At 35.0% G+C, this 22498-nt stretch overlaps 1 protein-coding gene and 1 long non-coding RNA gene across 7 annotated transcripts in view; one reads left to right on the forward strand and one right to left on the reverse strand.

Moving 5' to 3' along the window:
- LOC106090733 (brain tumor protein) overlaps positions 1 to 22498 on the reverse strand; it is a 55780-nt gene that overhangs the window by 25516 nt on the left and 7766 nt on the right. The gene's annotated exons all lie outside the window — the stretch shown is intronic.
- LOC106090735 (uncharacterized) lies at positions 2923 to 5742 on the forward strand. 2 transcript variants are annotated; one of them, XR_001221882.2, is made up of 2 exons: positions 2923 to 3642; positions 3720 to 5742. It is a non-coding gene; the product is annotated as an uncharacterized LOC106090735 (long non-coding RNA). The 2 variants fall into 2 exon arrangements; XR_001221883.2 differs by having other exon boundaries at positions 2923 to 3623.

The following is a 22498-nucleotide window of genomic DNA, read 5'->3' on the forward strand; positions in this document are numbered from 1 at the left end:
AACTACATTTATGAGCACTCAAAACATCCATTTGATGAGTCATCCGCCGTATAGTCCTGACTTGGCACCGAATGACTTCTTTTTATTCCTGTATATAAAAAATAAAATGAGAGATCAACGTTTTTCGACACGTGAAGAAGCGGTGTCAGAATGCATGTTTTGAAGATACCTCAATCAGAGTGGCAAAAGTGCTACGACAATTGGTTCAAACGCATGCAAAAGTATATAGATCTTAATGAAAAACGATTTTCGATGATTAATATTTGTTTTTGTGTTCTCTATTCCCGAAATATAAAAGGCAACCCTCGTATGTTATAATTAGATCAATGTTAAAGAAGCCGTTATGTCATTAATATGCATATTTTGATCATTAATAAGATTAGAATTGCGTCTAGGAATTTAAAAATGTCGTTAAAGACTGTTTATGATGGATTGTTCCTTCTATATATAGTAGTTAGTTAAAGTAGGTATTAAAATTTTGAGCGGCTAGGTTTTTCATTCAATAAAAATTTTTGAAGAATTTACTGTCGAGACCACTAACATTTTTTCCATTTTTTTTACTCGATTCGTTTGCTAATTCAATGAGAACAAGTGTTTTTCCTTAAACAAATCAACTGTTTTGAATTAATTGGCGAACGAGTCGAATGACAAAAAGAAAAAAGTTAGTAGTGTAGACCGCGTATTGTAACATTAGATAACATTTTTAGTCACATTTTAAATTTAAAATTTTTTAAGATTCAATTAAAAAAATGATCGAATCAAATAATTTTTTAATAGAAAATTTCAATAATTTTAATCACGATCGTAATTGAAAAAAAAAATCAGATTCAATTAAAAGTCAATTAAAAAAATTATTCAATTAAATTTTCAATTGAAAGGAAATAAAAGCTGTGTTTTATTTTATTACTATGTAGTGCAGTGCAATGAAATTTGTACGAAAATTTTTCGATAAATTGCCAATGTAGGATTATGTAGAACCAAAGAGCTGCTTGCCTTGAAGAAAAGTAAAATAATTACCGACACCTATAAGCTTGATATTTGCTGTCCAATTTTGAGAGCACAACAATTTCTGTTATTTCAATCCTCTTTGGAACCTCTGCCTTCAGGATTGCCACGATGTTTTCCACAATTAAGTGTGGCCACCTTCAGAAATGCTTCTATTGTGAATGGCTGAGCAGAATTCAAACCAATTATTTAAGAAAATACGTGCACAAATTAGTGAACCGTTCGACTTGGGAACGTTGTTACCACCTGATGTCAAACCAATTTGGATAAATAACAAGTTAATTTAAATTATTATAAGTACAAATACAAATTTGTTATTCTCATTTCAAAAAAATTATTAGTTGCATACAGATATTTATTTAATACATATTGAAAAGTGATTTTTTAAACTGTTTGCGTTGATTTAAAGTTGTACTAATGTTGGTAAAGAGTTCCATAGACGGATTGAAATAAAAAAGAAATGCCATTTAGACACTTGTAGGTAATGTTTCTTCGGGACGATCAGTATTGTTCTGCCGATATCTATCGATACCAGACTATTTGCTGGTCTCCAAAAAAAAACTGGAAATTCACAGGTTATATTTTGTTTTCGGTCAGTAAGAAGTATGTATTTAGATTTACTTGGCTTGATGAGAAGCAGTGAAGAATATGTTTGTATGCTTATTTGTCATGAGGTTGTAGCGAACTGTACCAGCTGATTGACGAATTCAGAATAGTTAAACGTATGAAATACAACGATTGTGTCGGCTAGGTCATGTTGTCAGAATGAATGAAGAAGCTCCAGCGAAGAAGTCTTTTGAGGGCAAGCCTAGTGGTACACGCAAACCGGGACAAACTCCTCGAAACTTGGTGTCAGAGTTAGAAGTAGCGCAGAAGATCGAGGCGCTAGGAAAACTATTCTTAGCTCGGCTAATGGGACAAATGTTCTGTCATAGCCATTTAATAAAAAGGATGTAACTGATACTCACCAGCAAAAGTTTACCATAGCATACTCATGGAATCTAAAAGGTATCGGTATGTATGCTCCTTCGTCTAAAGACAATACTTCTTAAAGAGAAGAGTTGTACTTGTACAGTAGTCATAGGCATATAAGTACTGTCTTTAATCGTCATTGTCGATAGCATTTTAGAAAAGGTGTTACTATTATAACAGCAGCAAATTACCACAATACACATTCTACCATATTAAATGCACAAAAAGAAAACACACACACATACACACCCATGGCGGAAAGCAGTTTTGAAAAGAAATCAATAAAATGTGTTTTCCGAGGAGAGCCATGAGGAGAATCTACCGTGAAAGTGACTCCTCGTATCTGGCAACAGTCGGCTGCCGCCGCCAAGGTGTTGTTTGTTTTTGTTGATGAATAAATGGATATGGGGTTGGTTGCCCTATGAATGAATGAATAGATTGTGACATGGTTTTGGTATAGTTGAAAAGGTTCAAGAGGCAGGCGGGAAGGTAGGTAGATATTGCTGTTCGCATCATGGTTTTCGCTAACGTGTTGTTTACGAAAGCAAACAGTTCTACTTATGCCCCCTCTTAAAAACAAAAAGAATGCGAGAGGTATTAACCAAAAGTTTTAAAACATTCGAAAACTATAGCGATTATAACGCGCTGGAACTCTGAGCACCGGTTTGGGTAGTGTTCATTGTTATCGTGAGCAGTTCATCTAAGAGCTAACGGATGCGTCCATAGACTGCGGTTAATTGAATGGTCCATACGGCGTATCTGCAACTGCAGTCGCGGACGATCAGCGAATCGAGTGTAGAACTGTGAACGGTACAGTGGCACCGGATCTTGCCTTAATACTTGGCACCTTTTGCCATGACGTTCCCTCAGAGATCGGTTTCGTAGACTGGAACAATCTTGCTCACACATGGAGCTTTGGCGGAAATCGCTACCTCACATGTGGCTAAAAGAGCACTCTTTTAAATTTATAATTTTGTGGGCAAATATACTCACGCTATTGCACATCATTTTACACGTGTACAAGAACATAAGACCATGGGCTTGGAAAATTTATGCACATGTGTTAGTGCGCCCAATACTGATATATTTATGTAAATAATCTTAAACTTGAAAATATATCATTTTATATTTTACTATTTGTTTAAATTTGCATTTTGTTTACTGAAAACGGCTGGACTTCTGCCTCTACCGCACTGCGTTACGATACGTTCTTTTTGTAATTGGCTTTATGATAATAAATGATTGGCAACGCCACAAGCTGCTACAAAACTGTGAAAATAACAATTTGGCTTAACATGGGTTATATTTTTAACAAAGTCTAGTTATATAGATTTCTTTTATTAAAGTTGAGTACAGTGTTGTGGAATTTGAATGAAGTTCTACTAAGTTTTAGGCAAGTATCCACAGTGAAGATTTATTTTATTCGCAAATTAATACGGCCAGCAAAAAAAATGCATCTAGTGTGAATGGTAATCCCTGAAACAGATGTCTACAAAAACCTGCGCTGACTTCATTGGACTGGATAAGTTGTATTTCTATATTATCGGATCTTCGTGAAATGACACAACCCCACTGCCGAAGAATTCCTGAGTCCAGACAAAAATTACCACAGCTTGTGATGGGACACTTGTGTCTCATTTTAAAACGTAAAAAACTATGTGACATGTAAACATCTTTTTCTAAATTTAAGTCTTTATGTTTTGCAAAACTTTTTCTCCCCTACTCCTTACAATTCCCAATAGATTCTTTGAACTGTCATGGGGATTATTTTGCAAATCCGTTAAGTTCTCGTCGTCCTAAACTTTAGACCACCACCCTCGATGCCATTGTGTACAAATACAATATGGAAGTCGCCATTGTCGCAATGCAAAGAATAAAGAGAACGAACAAGCACGACGTTCGACAGCAATCACGTACGCCACTAAAAACCATCATGGATAACACAGGCCGCAGTCGCCGCCAAAGACAAACTCCCCCCAACTTCCTTTTCTACCACCACCTTCCGAACACAAGAGTTAACGAATGCATAAGGAAGGAAGAAGAATAAAACGCAGTAAGGCTAACGCAGGAAAAGTGGGTGGTGGGAACTCAGCCAACCAACCAACCACCACTTGTAGATAACGGCAAAAAATCCGCCCTTATTAACGCAAAAACAAACAATCACACATATTTTATAGCCATCCACCCATCCATTCCGGGGGGTTGCGCTGGGTTAAAGAACTCTTATCGTCACTCACTACAACGACAACGACTACTACTCCATCTCACACCCCCCATTCCAAACCATCATCCTTAACGGTTATTTCATCCCTTCTTCTAGCAGTTTGGGGAAAAATAAAATCTGCCTGGTCCCATTCAGCTCCCCCAAAGGAGGAATTAAAGCAACAATATGTTTTAAGCGGCCCAGACGTCAGCCACCGCCGCCGAACTGTTGAATGCAGCATTTGGAAACTTCAAAAGAATAATAATAATAAAACACAACAAAACCCATGGAAAACTTTTGTATATTGAAAAACGAGAGATTAGTGAGTCGTAGGAGAAGCAACAAGGACAAGCAATTTTACACCATAGCAGCATGCAACACCTTGGAACCCAAAAACGGGCAACTACGCAAACGCAATAATAAGCTCTACGAAGAGTAAAATTTCCACTCTTTACTGGGATATTTGATACGGCACTCTTTTTAGCCTAGAAAAGCTATTTACCTCAAAGCTACAGGTTGCAAATGCAGACCTCAAATCAACTCCCACCAAATGGTGTTGGGGAGAGAAAAAATGTTTCATTTTCACAGAGAGCGCAACGGCAATTATGGTATTTCCAATGGCATCAGCCGAAAGGAGAACCAACGGTTTAGCATTTTAATAGACTGAACCTGAAGAAGGAAGAAATTGGCTTAAAAGCCAAATACATTAAAAATGCTGTTGCTTTTACGCATATTTATGTAGGCAACAAAAGTGTACAGACAGTGTATGTATGTATGTATGTGTGTTTGAGGAAAATAGAGGAGATAATACCCAAGTACATAAGGTACATCCGCATATAAACAAACCACCACATCCTGCAAAGGGACCATTTTCAAAGGATGTATTAAAAAGTCCTACAGTTGATGTGTAGCAGCAGCAGTGGCAATAACCAAAAACAAGTCACACACTTGGATTGTTTTATTATGAATAAATAAAAAGCTCTTCCTGCTAAATGCTTTGTACTTTAACGTTGGCAGCACTGACACACATCCGAAATAATCAAATATCAATAAAGCCAACAAATTAAATCATTTTACAATTAAATTAATTTTTCGCGGAGTTCATAAATAAAATTTTTATTAAAATCCAAAGCAATTTTGCCATTCCAGAACGTTAAATCATTGAATAAATCAAATTGAATGATAATACCACATGTTTTAATAAACGGCAATAAGATTAGCCTAACTAATCGGAGATAGCATTTTTCCCCATACAAACTAAGAGAGAAAATCCGCTTAATGGGTAAAATAAACAGCTCTGCCATAAGACTAAATAGCAGGCTCAAGGTGTTATGCACGTGCTGTTTTAAAACAACTACAAATGATTGCTGTATTTTAGGCGCTTATTTGTAATATTTGACTAAAAAATTAACGGGTAACAAACCAACATTATCGCCGCTAAACAGATATTGTAGAAATATACCAAAATATATACGATGTAAAAATTCAAAAAAGGATTTATATATTTTACACTTTTGTAGAAATATACCAAAATATATACGATGTAAAAATTCAAAAGAGGATTTATATATTTTACACATTTGTTTCAGATCTAATGCCGAATCTAAAATACATATATTTTCTTCGCAATAATTATTATTTGTGCACGTAATTGAAAAACATTCACAATAGAGGTATTTCTTCTGTTGGCAATACTAATGTGTGAAAAACATATCGCATAAATTCAGGAAGAAGCTATACTATATATATACCTGGGCCCGAATGACCTAATACGTGATCAAGTACGCTATCATAGTGAACGGAAAACGCTTTATATGATAAAATGGTCAAATACACACAAATTGGTTAGTTGATGCATATAAAACAAAGAACGCACATCGTTAACGCATAAATACTATTGTGAATGACCATTATTTATTTATACTCAACAAAGAACACTAGATTTTTTGAAATTCTTTTCTATATAGTTTTTTTTTGCCTGTTAGGGCGAAGATCATTAAATTTTGCAATTTTTGTTTGTTTCTCTTTCGAGCTCAATGATCGGAGATTTTCTTTGCAAATGGAAAACGCCAGAGATAGCAACGCACATCAAACACTATTCTTCATTGTATTTGAATCATATTAATTGCGAAAACGCCTCTATGATGATACAATTACAACAATAACCACGCTCGAAAACCTGGTCTATTAGCTGAACATTTTTCCCAATGCATGTGTTTTTGTATAATGAGACTTTTTTTCTGCGACAATTACACTAGTTCCGTGGTACACATGATTTTGTGCATCTGTTGGAAGTTGTATTGATGGCTTCGAACGCTAGACAACGGCAACGGCTCTTGCTGTTGCTCTGCGTGCCCTGGTTCAAATACCGGCCGGGCTCTGCCGAATTTTTTAATTTTCAAGTTTCTTGCCTGTTAGGTCTGGAGATTTATCTACAAAAGAATTTTCAAACATATCAAGCCCTAACCACCAAAAAGATGTAGGTGACGAGGTGGTGGAATTTATTGTTTGTGAACAAAATCGCTAATATTTGACTATATTGATCTTACAAAAAATGTTATATCCCAATAATAATGCAAACTGTAATAAACTTGTGAATATTAATGTCTATGCAGATGAAATGTTGGTGTACTTGGTGAAAATATGTTTCCCTTTAAAATTACATCAAAATTAGTAATTCCCTTAACTGACAACTGATTATGCTAGCTATCCAAATCCTTCGCAATGTGAAAAGAATAACCAAAAAACGGCAACACTACTCATCTACTTAACAAGTTGTCGTTGCTATTGAGATAGGGTTTTTGTGCCGGAACGATCCAGCCTTCCCAGAGGCTGGTTAGGAGTCGCTACCCCTCTTCCACAAGTTGTGCGGGAACACACACAATTTTGAAGCAGCAGAAGATTGCGACATAAGAGAGAAGTCCTATAAGAGAAAAAGCAGGTGGTTTGGTTCAGTCTAAATATAGAGTTCAATTACATTTGGTGCCTTTTAAAAGGCATACATATATACGTATACGCATTTGTATTTATGTATAGATGCTAAAATGTACAAACACACACATGTATACAAATTCATATATAATTACGTCTCTCACCCATACGGTAGAAGAAACTTTTAAACTCGAAACAGGAAGTCTGGAAGGAATCGAAAAAATATACACCAGCAGTTTGTAAAAGGAAATACACATCCCAAAATACATTTGTATTATAAACATGCATATTTACATATGTTTATGTGCAATGGTAAGGGTAGGTAACTTAAAAAGGTTCTAAAGCACCTTTTTAAGTTGTGGTGGAATTGTTATTGCCCATGTTATTGCTGCCAAAATGCCGTCGTTGTTGTTGCAACTTCCCAGGACATTTTACAACTACATGCCTACATATAAACATATTTATGTATGCATGTAATTTTATGCATAATTTACATATTTTATTGAGAACCAAATCAAAATTTTAAATCTTGTTTGCTTGTAGCAAAAATTCTACATCAAAGTCTGTTGTCGGTGTGAAAACGTTTGCCAGCCGCCAACCATTCTCCTGGTTACTTTAATGGGGGGTTGAGAGATACTCGTTTCTTCTATGCATGTTTGTGTAACAAGACATCATAAAAAATGTAACCCCTATTTTTGGGCATTATTTCCATTAGTAGCCTGCCCGTCAGGCTAGGCGCGGCTACCACATTTATATATTTAACAAATAAAAATGAAGAACAAAAACGCAATCCTCGTATTTTGTTATTGTCAGGTACAAGAGAACATTTAAACGGGACAAGATGCCCTACCATGTCATTCACTCACACACGCACGCACCCAGGCAAAGGCAAAGACCATTGAAGTGGAACAAGTCGGAATAATTGAGCGGGCACGTTCATCGGGGAAAAGTTTTAATGATTTTCTTTACTTTTTTCGTTCTGTTTGTTTTTAGGGGGGAAGAGAAAATAAAACGTTAAAATTCTTGCTTGTTATTGCTGCGAAGGGAAAACATTGAAGCTAATTTTTTTTTGGAAAATGAGTAAGGAAATGCAAGAGAAGCAAACAATGTTTTTGAAATGAGAAAAAAAAACATTTAAGAAATCTGAACTGTTTCTAATATGTGGCTCTCTACTTTGAACATGATTTTTTAAATTTGGGTTACTATAAAAGGACTAGGTTAATAATAGTCCGTTGAATACAAATTTCTATATAGGTACAGCATTTGAAGACCATTGTGGAACATAGAAAGGTTAGCATGTCCGCATATGATGCTGAAACCCAGGGCTTGATACATGACGAGCAAAACAGCGGAGCTTATCGCCCCACTAATGTTGGGGATCTTTTCGAAGTCTTCAGCCATGCGACATATATAGTTACGCCGTATAGCCTCAACTACGAAAGGTCTCTTTTCGCGCCCTGAGCTAAAACTTGAGTCGAACAGCGCACATTTATGAGAGAAATCTTCGCGTTATTCCTTAATGTAATGTCCGCTACCGGATTTGCATTACATTTAGGCATAGGTACAAAACATCGATGCTTGGTGTCAGAGATTTTAGAAGGGGCGTAAAAGATCGAGGCACTTGGAACGCTATTCTATGTTCGGTTAATGGCACAAATGCTAAAGCATGCAAATTATCAAAATAGGTTGTAATTGTATTATTATTTAGTACATCAGCTACCATAGTTATATCATACCATAGTTATGAAATACTGTATATACACTTGCCAACACTCAGCTTCAAAACTTTAGTCTATGCCAGATACAAATTCCTTCGAACTAGTAAGGACTTGTAAAGTGAAAACATTTTCTTAGTAGAGAAATACCGATTTTAAATCTTTGCATGGCTCCATTAAGGGGCAGGGGAAAATTTCTCACATAACAATGAGCGCTGTCCGATTCAAGCTATGGTCGCGTCCGAAGGGTGTGCTACACCTCTTTGCGGAGTTTTTTTTAAACGGCATAATACCTCACAAATGTCATCAAAAAGACAACATCTTCGAATAACTATGGGACGAGAATGAAGTGGTTTAGGCGCAATGGTGTATACCTCAGCCGTATCCCATGGAGAGTCTCAGTGAGAGGCCGGGCGGCATCGCCTCTTGCTTAAATATTGACTGTCCATGATGATCGATAGCTCAAAGTTCCGGTCTGTGTGATGCTCATAGTTATCTCGTTTTCAATCAATTTTTTAATTGATCCAATCAAAAAATTAATTGAAAATTTCTGACATTTTAATTGGGATCAATTAAAAAATTAATTGGAATTGCAAAAATTGTCTATAATTTTTTTTTTTATCGAACAAACAATTTTTTAATTGAAAATGTTTTAATCACCTTTTAAAAAATTGTGATTAATATTATCATTTTCGTAATTAAAGCAGTTTCAATTAACATTTTTTTTCTGTTGTTCTTATGACGCTACCTCTTCATTGTACTAGGGCTGACAACAAGGGCATAACAAAAGTGTGATGACCTTGTTGTCACCTATATCTAAATATGATCCAATCTTCACCATATTCAGGAAGGCAATGTAAGGGTCCAACACAACTAATTATACCAAATTCATATAGATTATCAATCCCATGGCAGGCGGTTGTACGTACCGAATTGACCCGAGGTAGTCCTTCATCGACAACAGCTGCCCCCTCAGTGTACAACACACTGCTACAACCAACAACAACAAATTCATCTGTTAAAAAAATTCAGCTTTTATGGACCTAGCTTAAATCGTGGGATCGGTATGTGTATAGGACAGCTATATCCAAATACAGACCGATCCAATCCCATGGCAGCCGGTTGTATGTACCGGATTGATCCGATGGAGTGCTTCATCGGCAAGGGCTGCTACCAGAATTCAAGATATGATGAAAATTTACGCCACTACACCCAAAACCCAAAATGCAAATACGCCCCAGACAGGTATATGGAGAACAACAACAAAACATTTGAGGCTCATTTTCATATGTTTGGGGGCTTTTTCATGAAACTATTGGGGTCAATTTGGGGTTTCCCCAAGTAAATCTGAACTTTTCCAATTAAATTGGGAAAGTTCAGGTTACTATAACTTAGTGCATTTAGAGATAGACCCATTGATAAGTATAGCGAACGACTCAGAATCACTTTCTGATTTGATTTAGAAATGTCCGTCTGCCTGCCTGTTCGATCGGCTTCAAATTTGGCACATACATTTTTTCGGCGTAGAGACGAAGCCTATTGAAATTGGAGTATCGGTTCAGACTTAGATATAGCTTCCATATATATGTTCGTCCGGTTTTTAAAAAGTATTTACCGATTCTCTAGAAATTTGGCGGGAAGGATTTTCTTACGACTCTTAGTATTATTGGCGAATTTCATAGAAATCGGTTCAGATTTAGATATAGCTCCCATATATATGTTCGTCCTATTTTGAGAAATATTGCACTAAGTGCTCATTTGTTAAACGATTCTCTTGAAATTTGGCTGGAAGGATTTTGTTATGACTCTTGGTATTAATGGTGAATTTCATAGAAATCGGTTCAGATTTAGATATAGCTGTTATATATGTATATAGCCCGATTTTCAATTCTAGAGCCACTGCAGGCTCATTTATCGACCAACCGTGCTATTATCAACGCTTTCCTCGGCGACTAACACGATATCTAAGAAGTTTGCTCAAAATCGGTTCAGTTTTTGATATAGCTCCCATATGTATGTATGTCAGATTTTGGGTTATTTGCAATAATGCTGTGATTTGTCAACCACAGTTTTTACAGTTTGAACATATTTGCTCGAAATTTGATACGGATTGTTTAATAACCCATCTAAAAACATTCGCCGAGGTCCATCAAAATGGGTTCAGAACTAGATATAGATCCTACTTTGTATATATAGGGTAGGTGTAGGGTATTATACAGTCGGAACCGCCCGAATTTTGTCTTTCCTTAGTGGTTGAACTTGATTTCTTGAGCCTTACAGGGCGCAATTACAGTCCGAATTGACACGGTACAGCACGGGAGCTCCGATCTATGTGGTGTTCATCATTGCCACAAGAAGCTTAGCTACCATGCGCGTCCACAGGTTGCGTATAGTGGAATTCTCCCTACGGAGTAGCTGCAACTGCCTATTGTGTTCGATGCAAGGCGAGATATTGGCGCCTTTAAATAATCAATGGCCATCATGTTCCCGCGGCGATCGGTCGTATAATCCGGAACGAGCTTGCCCACCTATAAGAGGCTGACAAGGATCGCCAAAACAATAACATTATTCGAATTGGCTAAAATTTTACAAAATGACTTCTCCTATGCCAACAGTCACTCCAAATATGGTTAAAATCGGTTCATAACCTGATATAGCTCCCATATAAATCGATCTTCCGATTATACTTCTTGAGCCCCTAGAGAGCACAATTCCTATCCGACTTGGCGATCATTCTGCCCATAGTGCAATGTGAAAAATATTTTTTGCTCTTTCAAAAAAAATAACTCCAGAAGAAAAAATCCCTCTATTTTTTTTTTTTTTTTAATTTTTGAGCATTGTGCGTTCTTTTCCTTTTTTTAAAAAAATTTTAAAAAATATTTTCGTTGCCCGATTTTTGAAAATATTTTGGTGAATTTCAGGGTGAATTTCGAGCGATTTTTGAAAAAAGCGCCTACGGCGCTTTATAAAATATAGAAAAATATTTTCGTAAAATCGCCAGATTTTTGTAAATATTTAGGTGCCTTTGGAGCCTATTTGCATGTTGGTTTTTGAGGTGAAAATACACTCCAAATTCTAATTCGCAATTTGATCCCAATTTAATATTGGGACCCAAATTCATTTATTATTGGGTTTTGCGTTTGCCACTGTCATGGCGCCAAATTGAAGACCCAAATTTGTTTCTTTCAAATTTTGACAACTGAAGAAAAAAAATGTCACAATAAACTTATTTACCATCAAGAACCTCTGCATTTCACTATCTGAACCCTCTTTTCATTTATTCCAAGAAAATAAAAAGAACCCCCCCCAAACCTTTGCTTATAGTGTCTTAGTGGTCGAATGAAATCACAATAATTAGATTTTATTTTTAACACAAATATATAAACAACAATAATATTTGTTTATACAAGAACAGAAGACGAAGAAGAAGAGAGAGAAAAAAAAGAATTGTACCTAATTAAAAAAACAATGCACGTTCTTCATTTGGGGAGAAAAAGTGACTTCTTCACTAACAACACCACCACCACACAAGTCATTCGCATTGTGTTGCCGTCAGCGTTAGCGTCGTCGTCATCTTTGGTGATATATCCACCAAAAAACAGTCAAGAGGAGTCAATGGTCTTTGTTATGCTAAACGTTTAATTGAAGACAAAGCAAATCTGCTGCCTTTTTCTGAAATTGTTTTTATCTTTGAAAGAATATAAGAAACCCGTTTAGTTTTGTTGGATAACAAAGGGGGTGAGAATCTCTTGACGATAGGTACGAAATTCACTATTCCAAATAAATCGGCACAATGATGATGCGATAAGATAGACAGGTAAACTGAAAAATAATAATGACCATTATGGCTATTATTTGATAATCTAATTTTTCATTTTTGCCAAATACAAACTACTATGAAGCATCCCAAATGTGGACAGGTAGGTATGAGGTATGCATACTTGTGTGTTTTGCACATTCTGAAGACAGGTCTTTAAAATAAAATCTGCCACAAGTGACTCTAAACGCATTGCAAATCAAATTTATTTGTATTTTAGTTTTTTTGATGGTTTTATATTTTCAGCTGATAATAGCTTAATCAATGAGCTTTATAAATGGCAGCGTGTTATACCGATTTGAATAGATCAAGAAAAATGTTTAAACTAACAGCATTAATAAATTATTATTGGTACTGATTCACTAAAAGTTTTTCGCACAAGTGAAAGAGGTAATACTTTTTAATTTTTTCCAAAGTTTCAAATATTCCTGGAAACAGCCTGCCCCGCAGGAGTCCTGGCATTTTCCAAAATCTGCTTAAAACTACAGGCAAAGCATGGCTGCCGCCACGATATACTACGTTCCAGAAAAAAACCCTCTTCATTGAATTCACTTTGAATTGTCTTCTTTTTGCAGATCTGGCAACAGCAACATAAAAACATTTTCTGATATACTACCCGCCACGATATACTACGTTCCAGAAAAAACCCTCTTCATTGAATGCACTTTGAATTTTCTTCTCTTTGCAGATCTGGCAACAGCAAACATAAAAACATTTACTAGTGTATAGTGTTATAATTCCCATATAACGGTAACAGTATTGTAATAGGTCGTTTACACATAGCAATGAAACTTTTGTGGTACAGTCGGATCCGCTTAATTGAAAACCCTTTAATTGAAAAAAGCCACAATTTAAGGATATTAACTCCGCTTAATTAAAAACATTTAAAAAAAATATCGATTAATTGAAATAAATTACTTGAACTAATTGATTTTAAGGATTTTTAAAGACACTTCATTCAGCCTAATTGAAAAATCGCTTAATTGAAATAGATACAAATGTATGCCAAAAAGTCCCAATTTAAGAATATCAAATCCGCTTAATTTTAAACATTTAATATAAAATTTTTACGTTTGGTGAAAGTTATTTAACTAATTGCACAATTTCTAACAAGCTTCACATCATCTCTTCCTCACAGTTTTTATAATTACAGATCTTTAATTTATCTGTAGTTCTGCTTATGGAAAACATTATGTATACTAGCAACGTTGGTTAAATGAAAAGCATTTCAATTATTCGGACTTTGCATAACTGAAAACATCGGACAATTGAAATAAATTTAATGAATTTTTCAGTTTTCAATTAAACAGCTTCGATTGTATATGGTATTTCGGCCTACTTGTATTCCCAGAATTTGTCTCATTGCCTAAATGGTACTTTGCAAAATACAACCAAAAACATTATTCAAGAACTTTATCAACTGAATATTTGTTTCGTTTGGTTATTTTTTTTTTTTTTTTGTCTTTTCTTCCCTTCGCCAGCAACTAACAAGAAAGGTATTTGAAATGAAACCCCAAGATACTATTTTTACCGCCTTTTCTTTTATCAGCAGAAGAGTAAAACTATGGTTTTCTTCTCCATAATGAAGTGGCGGCAAGTTTTCTAGGAACATGTTTTTTTGTTTAATGTGAATTCCAGTGAATTTTTCATTACTTTTGTCATTTAGGAAACAACACAAATTTTCAACTATCAATCTCCCAGTGTGTGTTCTTATCCACACATTCGTCTTGCTTAACTATTACCTGAATTTCTTTTTTCTACTGCCTTGAGCTAAAGTAATACCTAGAATAGGGTTCAAAGAAAATTTGTTTCATAAATAGATTCCTTTAGGTTTTCCAAACCCCACAAGGCCTATCACGTACACACATACAGCCATTATTCTATGCCAAGATTATTCTCGATGCCTTATTTCTAGTAAGAGCATAGAATAGATGAATAGAGGCAAGTAGTCCCTCCATATGATACGTTTTTGTTACCTTTGCAAGTTAGACATAATCTTGTGAGGATGTGCACATTGACATCCACCATACAGTTACATATGTACATACCTGAGTACGTAAGTTTCTCACAAGAAAATAATCCTTAAGGGTTTTGTGTATGGTTGGTGAGGTAAAGGATAAAGGGCAAGGGGACCATTAGACATTCTTCAAAATGAATCCCAAAATCTAATGAGTCAACGACTATGGTATTATTAAAAATAAAGGCGACACGGTTTAACCCATTAAAAAGGGACAAAACAATAAAAATCCCCAAGATTACAAAACAGCATTTAAAAGGGGTTTAGTCCTTTTGAGAGGCAAATAAAATTCAGTGAAAAGCTGACAGACCATAACATTTTAATGTGGCAAAAGAATGTTTTCTTCATCAGCGATACTCATTTTAATTACTCAGTCCGAAAAGCATGTTTCACACTTTTATTTAATTATGTGAATGTTATTCGTACTTGGTGTGTGAAATTTTAATGTCTGAGAGGAGTAGATAGTTTCATTAGAAGTTTGAAATTTAGTAATGGAATTCGACAGTCTTTTTTGAAGTCTTGATAATTTGGCATTCAGAAAAACTGTGTCCAACCTTTCACACGGTGTAATATCATTGAAATACGAGTATCCCCTTTAGAACTGGAGTCAAATGCGTATTCAATATATATCAATTCGACTTAAAAGTGCGTCTCAGAAAGAGGCAATCCAGACTTTTACCTTTCTTCACTAAAACTTCATTTAGTTCTGTTTTCACTTCACTTCCTATGTATGATCAATGGATTGAGGTCTGGGGACTTAAGTGGGTGTCATACCAAATATGATGTGTTATAAAAAACCACATTCTTGTGATATTAGACGTATGATTGGGGTCATTATCAAGCTTAAAGTCAAATGAAGTGGGCGGGTTTAACTTTTTGGCATTTCTCTTTGCATTTTCCTTTAAACTTTAGTTTTGTCTTTTATGCTATTTATACATATTGTGTTCCCATCATCGGCAGAAGAAGATCTCCAGCCCCATACCATCTCTAACCCGAGAGTGAGTGGGCTTTAGGTCTTGCAACTCGCCAACTTGCAGTTGGTGCAAGTTTCTGTCTTTCATATGTTGTGTTTGGTTGCTGGTTAGTCATCCATCTGATGGAGAAATGGCCAATCCACTCTTATCGCTGAAGAGTTCTTAATAAAAATATAGCGATTAACAATTGGTTGATATTTGAAAAAAGTGGATTACATCCACGCTGTTTTTAAAATCATAAGGTACGCTTCTGATTGTCATTGCTTCTTCGCAAAATCTTCCAAATCAAAAACTCACCTCTCTAGAGACACCAGAGTTGATGTTGTTATTGGGTGTCCAAAATGACTTTACGAATAATTTGCTGGCGTTCTTGGTCAGTCAAAGCTTGTGGACAATCGGGGCGTTTATGAAATTCTAAATTCTGTTCTCTTTGCAAATCTGTGTATGATAATTATAATTATACATATTTGTGTATATGATTTGCCTACATCTATCTACCATTTCTCCAATCTCCGGAAAAGTCATACCATCATTGTGAAAATAAATACTAATTTTGCAATGAAGGACTCCATCGAGTCAGTCCGGTACGTACAAGCTTCTGGTTCATTTAATCAAAAAGTTAAGTTTATCTCAAAAAGATTCGCTCTTCTTATTTGGATTATTTTTTATATATAACGGTAAAAAAAAAACAATCATGTATCAGTCAAGTATGTTGCCATATCGGTAAAATCTTTTATGGCAAATTGAATAAAACGAAAATCCCTGAATAAGTTTTTGGAACAATAAATACGAATTCTTTGCTAGGTACTAGCATTTAGGTATACCAATTGTTTTTAGTCACACCGTAGGCAAAGTTTACCCTACCAAACCTGACAGATGTGCAAATATTTAAGTTTTTCGCCGTATGAAGCCAAAGTGCTACTCCACCGTGTCGAAGACGTTACGATGTCCGCCTATTATGCAGAAGACTTAGTTTGGAACATTGTTGGAAATATAAGAAAATTTCTGCGATAATTATCTTCTCACTAATACAGGGGATTTTTGTGATGTATCTGGTCGTATAAAACTTCTCTATAAAATGGTAAGCATCTCCGCCTATTACGCTGAAGAATTAGGTTGGGACACTGGTAGAAATATAAGAAAACTTCGGCGATGGCTATCCCCTCACTAATACAGCGGAAGTTTGCGATGTATCCGGTCGTATAAAACTTCTCTACGCTTTGCTGCACACCTTTCGGTCTCGGCAATAAAAGAGAGGTCGATCCGTTTTCATTTAGTTTTAAACTTCAATTGGACACCAATTGCCGAGACCGAAAGGTGTGCAGCAAAGCACCATTTTTCCTTAACCCTGAAAAGCCATCCTTATTTTGTTTACAATTATAATAACCGTCGCGCGTCATCGTTTCGACGAAGGGTGACTGTCAAGGGTTAAAGACATTTTCATGATCAACTTTGATATCCCTACACAATTTTTGCCCAATGATCTGGAGCTACTTAATTTTCATAGTAAAAAACGAAAACACTAAAATTATAATGATATTTGTGTTTTTGTCTATTATTGTCTTATGTCGATAGTTTTGTTTATACAATTATTTATGGATCGATTATGTATTGTAAACCACTTTCAGTTGAGTTGCCAACGGGCATATTTGTAATAGAAATTTCAATTTATGTATTGAATTACACATTTTTTTACAATTTACTTAGCAGCTGAACATTCAACGAACCGATATTGAATGAACTGACCAAAAAAATTGCCAATTTTATACTAGTTTTTATTTCATAGTTTTATCTTCTGGCAACGCAACTATATTCAGTTGAGTTTCAATCAGTAATAGACTCCTTAAGCTTGGCCGAAGAATCTGCTTCTTACTGTAGATCTGGCAACAGTAAAAATGAGAAACATCTGGTAGTGTGACGACAATTCCTATTTAGCCAGGATACACTAATAGAAGGTAAGGTCACTTGCGAAAGAATACATAAAGTGGATAGTTTCATGAACATCATTTAGGATGTCAAGTCTACCGAATGAAGATGTCTATAAATAGAAGAAAACGTAAATAAAGAATGAATGTAAAAAGAGAACAAGTTGATATCCTTAATGCCAAGTACTGCCAAAAATTAAAAAAATTGTATGTCGGCTGATCACTTGGCTTACCTAACCTAACTAATGACACTGACGTTCCCGCTGCGATCGGTCCTATGGGCTGGAACAATTTGCTCACCTCCTATAGAAGATTTTCGAGGATCGCTACCTCCACATGCAAATATGTGGCTACAACAGAATTCCAACCCTACGTTTATGAATTTGGTGGATAAAAACCATCCTAAAACTGGAAACATTTGATCTTGGTAGTTTTTTTTCTGGAATACCTTTTATTGGACTTGTTTAATTAACTGATGGCAACTCTGATTTTCTTATTCCAGAAATGCATTCAAGTAAATATTAACTTAGGTGTTTTTTCTCCCATTAGTGACCAAGATGCATTTTAATATCACGGCCATAAATCCAACATAACTTCCAATGCAATCGAAGAAACAGGAAAAGAAAAAGTAATAATAATAACCAAATTCATCTCCATCAACACAAACAAAAATCATGTATATTAAAAAAAGTGTAGCTAGAACACAAAAAAGAAACACTTTAATTCTGTTCCATTGTTTTTTTGTTGTACTTTTTTTAAGTCGAGTTCACATCACTTGAAGCCATGCACACAGGCATAGTCATACATACATACTCTGAGACGTTCACAGGCTCGCCATAGAGCCGCCACGGCTGCTTGAACAACACACCATGGAAAAAGTTCAAACAGAGTTCATAACCAACCATCATCATCATCACCAGCTCCGCCAACGTATAAAATGTACACCACACAGAACAAATGAAAGAACGTTGATGGAAAAAAATTGTGTAGGTTTTCTCACAGCCAGAGTTTATTTTCAAGTTAGTTATTCCTCAACGTTTGTGAATAATTCGCAGTGTATGGGCGTGAGTGTGTGTGTCTGTTTGTCCATACACAATTTTTTGCCCATTCTTTTTTCTGTTTGTTATTCGCAGTCGTGCAGTTTTTTTGTTTTTGCGCGAAATATTTAACAAAACAAAAAAAAAAGAAATTTTACCAACGAGAAAAAAGTAGCAAAGCGAATATTCAAACAAAACAAGACAACAAAGCAGCATGGCATGTTCAGGGCTTTGAGTAATGCATACTCTTAAGTATTGGAAAGACGCGTTTTTCACAATAGGTATAGAAAATTCTGAAAATTATATATAAACCGCTTGGTGCACTATGAGGAGAGCTCTTAATACAACATAATAAAATTATTGTTTTCTGTATTTTAAGAAGAACACACACACAATATGCCTTTAGTGTTACTACTTGCGGTGAAAAATTTCAGTACTATCAATTGACATCATTGTTAAATAGAAACAAGACCCTATGCAAAAGCGCAGTGCGCTATGACCGAGTGAGTAAACAAGAGTTTTCGTTTGCCTCAGTAAGAGAACTGAGTTTGTTTCTCTTCATTTCCAGAAAATTTAGAATATTCTCCATGCAGCGTACGCAACGCACACACATTCATATGTACAGTTTATACGTGTTGGTGCGTCGTAGCTTTGGCTTTGCAAGAGTTGCCATAAATATTGAAAACAAGGCATACGGTCAACCCCTTGGGGAAATAAGAGAAAGTATAAGAATGTTGTAGAGACTGTTTAAAGACTACAATCTTTTATGCTGAAGAGCTTAGATTACGTTATAGAATAAAAATCAAAGGGGCCAATGTTAATCTTTTTTAAGATATTTGTGTAAAAAGAGTTTCCATTTTAAGTAATTTTATATAAATATTTAAAAAATATATATTTTCATGTATGTTATTTATTCTTCCAAAGAGGGAAAGAGTCTAGCCAATTTGACCAAGGAAACGAGCATCAAAAGAAATGAAGGACTTTTTTCAGGAGAAGAATTTGTCATTATGTTTGTCTGTTTACAAAAAAATATGTTAAAATAGTAGCGACATGTCGCCGCGTCAATACAAATTACGCTTCAGTTAATTGCTAATTAAAAACTGGGTCACAAGCAACTCTGTTTCATAGGAGTTACCTTTGTTGTGTGTCGTTTGCAGGGATGGAACATACACATTTTCAAGTGGTATTAAAAATGTACTTTGTTGGCCGAATAAGTACATTAAGTTTTGCATAAAGGTTTCAAAAATATTCGAGTGGAGAAAGAAAGTCTGCTTTGTAAAAAATCTTATTATTTGACGTGAAAAATTGTTCAAACGTTACAATACGGTCTTTTTTCCCCCTTAGAAATGTTGACAGGAATTTTGAACCGAAGTTAGGTGTACCAATAACATGTTCTTAACAATTTTCAAGCTTCTACTGAATATATCGGTATCCTATTGAGGGTGAATGTGGGAACTCACTTAAAGATTTCACCTATGAATTTTCAATTCCATGGCAGCCGGTTGTATGTACCGGATTGACCCGATGAAGTTCTTCTTCGGTTGGGGCTGCCGCCTCAGTATACAATACACTGCTACAACAACAACAACCTATGAATTTCAATGGAAATGCCGATAATAATAGTATATGGTATCTTTATCTAAGCATAAGTCGATATTTGCCCACTTTCAATCCCCAAACGTCATTAATAATGCAAATTCGATAGTGCGACGAACGATCATAACCAAATCGAATAAGAATAAAGAAATATATTTTGCAGTAGTGGATTTCGTAAAGTTAGAACTACTCGCCTGTAAAGATAAAAAAGGCTTGAAAAACATCCAAATTTTTCAAACAATTCTTTGGTCTTGGAAAAATACTAAACGGGTCGAGGTGTACTACGGGACACCATGAATCGGACAGTACTAAAGTATTGACGTTACCATGCCTGGTCTTTGTATGACTTTGATTTCTGATACGTAGTCCAATAAAACGCCAAATATTTCGTAACCAATTATTGGACAATTTTCCTGCGGATGATAGTACAAGGGTTAACGAACACTGATAGAAAAATGACGGTAATTTGATTTTTAATATTATTTGGTATTAATTCAATACCAAAGGAGGCTATTTAGAATTGGCGGCGTCACATACGTATGGATTGTCATCGCGCCAGAAATGTTTTTGTGCTTTGTTCTTAGAATATTGAAAAATATATTATAAAATATAAAATATTTTATAATATTTGTAAAACAAATAAATAAAATGTTTTAATAAAATTTGAATGCGTAAAAACCTTGTCAAATACTCGAAAGAGGTGAAAATTGCATTAGTACATATTCTAAAGTCATTCTACATCAAAACACGATAGTTTGAGTTTGGACACGGTGTAACATAACTCTTTGTTATTATTAACATAAATAATCGAAATAAAATTAGATTAAAATTATTTTCAATGTTTTTCTTTTTGGTTCATTAGGGAATAATCAATAACGGTTTGGTACTAATTAACTAATAACAGATTGGTTTTAAAATAAATACCAGTTCAGAAATAAGGCTAGTACAAAACGGTACTAATTATTTTTTCGAAGTCAAACTAAATTTGTGAATGTAATTTTGTAAATCATTGGTATACATTTTTTAGCCATTCACAATAGAGGTATTTCTGCAGGTGGCCACACTTAAGTGTGAAAAACATATCATGGCAAACCCGTACACTGACATTCTGCTTAAGCCTGGGGCCGCTTACGTGAACGAGTAAATTTGTTCGAAATCTCTCCATTGTGAATTTTTTTATTGAACGTGAATTTTTTAATTGTTTATAATTTATAACAAATTTTATATTACAGTGAGTATAAAAGTGGTATAAAACACATTAAATTTGACATAAAATTTCATTCACTACTAATGCGCACTCGACCACATATGCGTAATTCGGCTCCTGATTCATCATTTTTGCTATCACAATAGTATGTTATTTTTGTATGACATAACCTAAAAATGTGAACAAATTTTATTATTTTATGCACACAAATTGCTATAGTTTTGAAAACAGTTTAATTTGTTGTTGCTTTTATTCAACAGCTGGTCTCTTTTTGTTTTTGTCAGAAGGAACAGAGCACCGATCTAATCGAAAAACTAAAAGCGCTATTTTGATATAGTGATTTTCAAATATTAGTTTCATTCATTACATACATACTATGTGTACAACTTTAACAATAGCAACTGTCATAAGAAAAAAATATATTGTGCGATTATAGACTTTAAAAATGAGTTTCGCCACACCCTTACAAAATGTGTTTCTATGGCCAAATTTTCTACGCCGACTTTACGTTCCATTTTTCGTGCGATATTCCTATGTTAAAATCACAAGATTTGGTGCAGATCCCCAAAAACTACATTTTCAACATCTTTGGAAGCAAACATTTTGCAGGGGTACTGTATTGTGAATTGCGAAATAAACATTAGTCCCCATATTCAGAAAATTGTATGCAGCTTTAAAATAGGTTTATTGACGGATTTTTTTATAGAACTGTCAAATAAGCCTACTTCAATGCTGCATTAAGCTTGGTGAATACCAGTGTAAATGAATTTCTTGTAAAATTACGACTGCAATTCTCCCTCAAGATTCTCGATTAATATGGAAGCTATATCAGGTTGTTCCCCCGATTCAGACTAAAAAGAAATCGTGGAATTGCTTTATATGGAAACTAAATAAAGTCATAAAAGAAGTTATATACAAAATGATGCTACATCAATCTAAAATATATGTGTGTTTCGAGTGACAACCTCTAGCACGTATGTCATGGCGATCAAGGAAATATACTTTATGCTGGCTTAGATCAATATTTCATTGTTGCAAATGGAATGTCGAATTTAATGTACACTTCCTGTTGTAGATGTTGAAAACGTGCCCACAAATA

This window comes from Stomoxys calcitrans, chromosome 3 (genome assembly GCF_963082655.1).
Source record: "Stomoxys calcitrans chromosome 3, idStoCalc2.1, whole genome shotgun sequence".
Lineage (NCBI taxonomy): Eukaryota > Metazoa > Arthropoda > Insecta > Diptera > Muscidae > Stomoxys > Stomoxys calcitrans.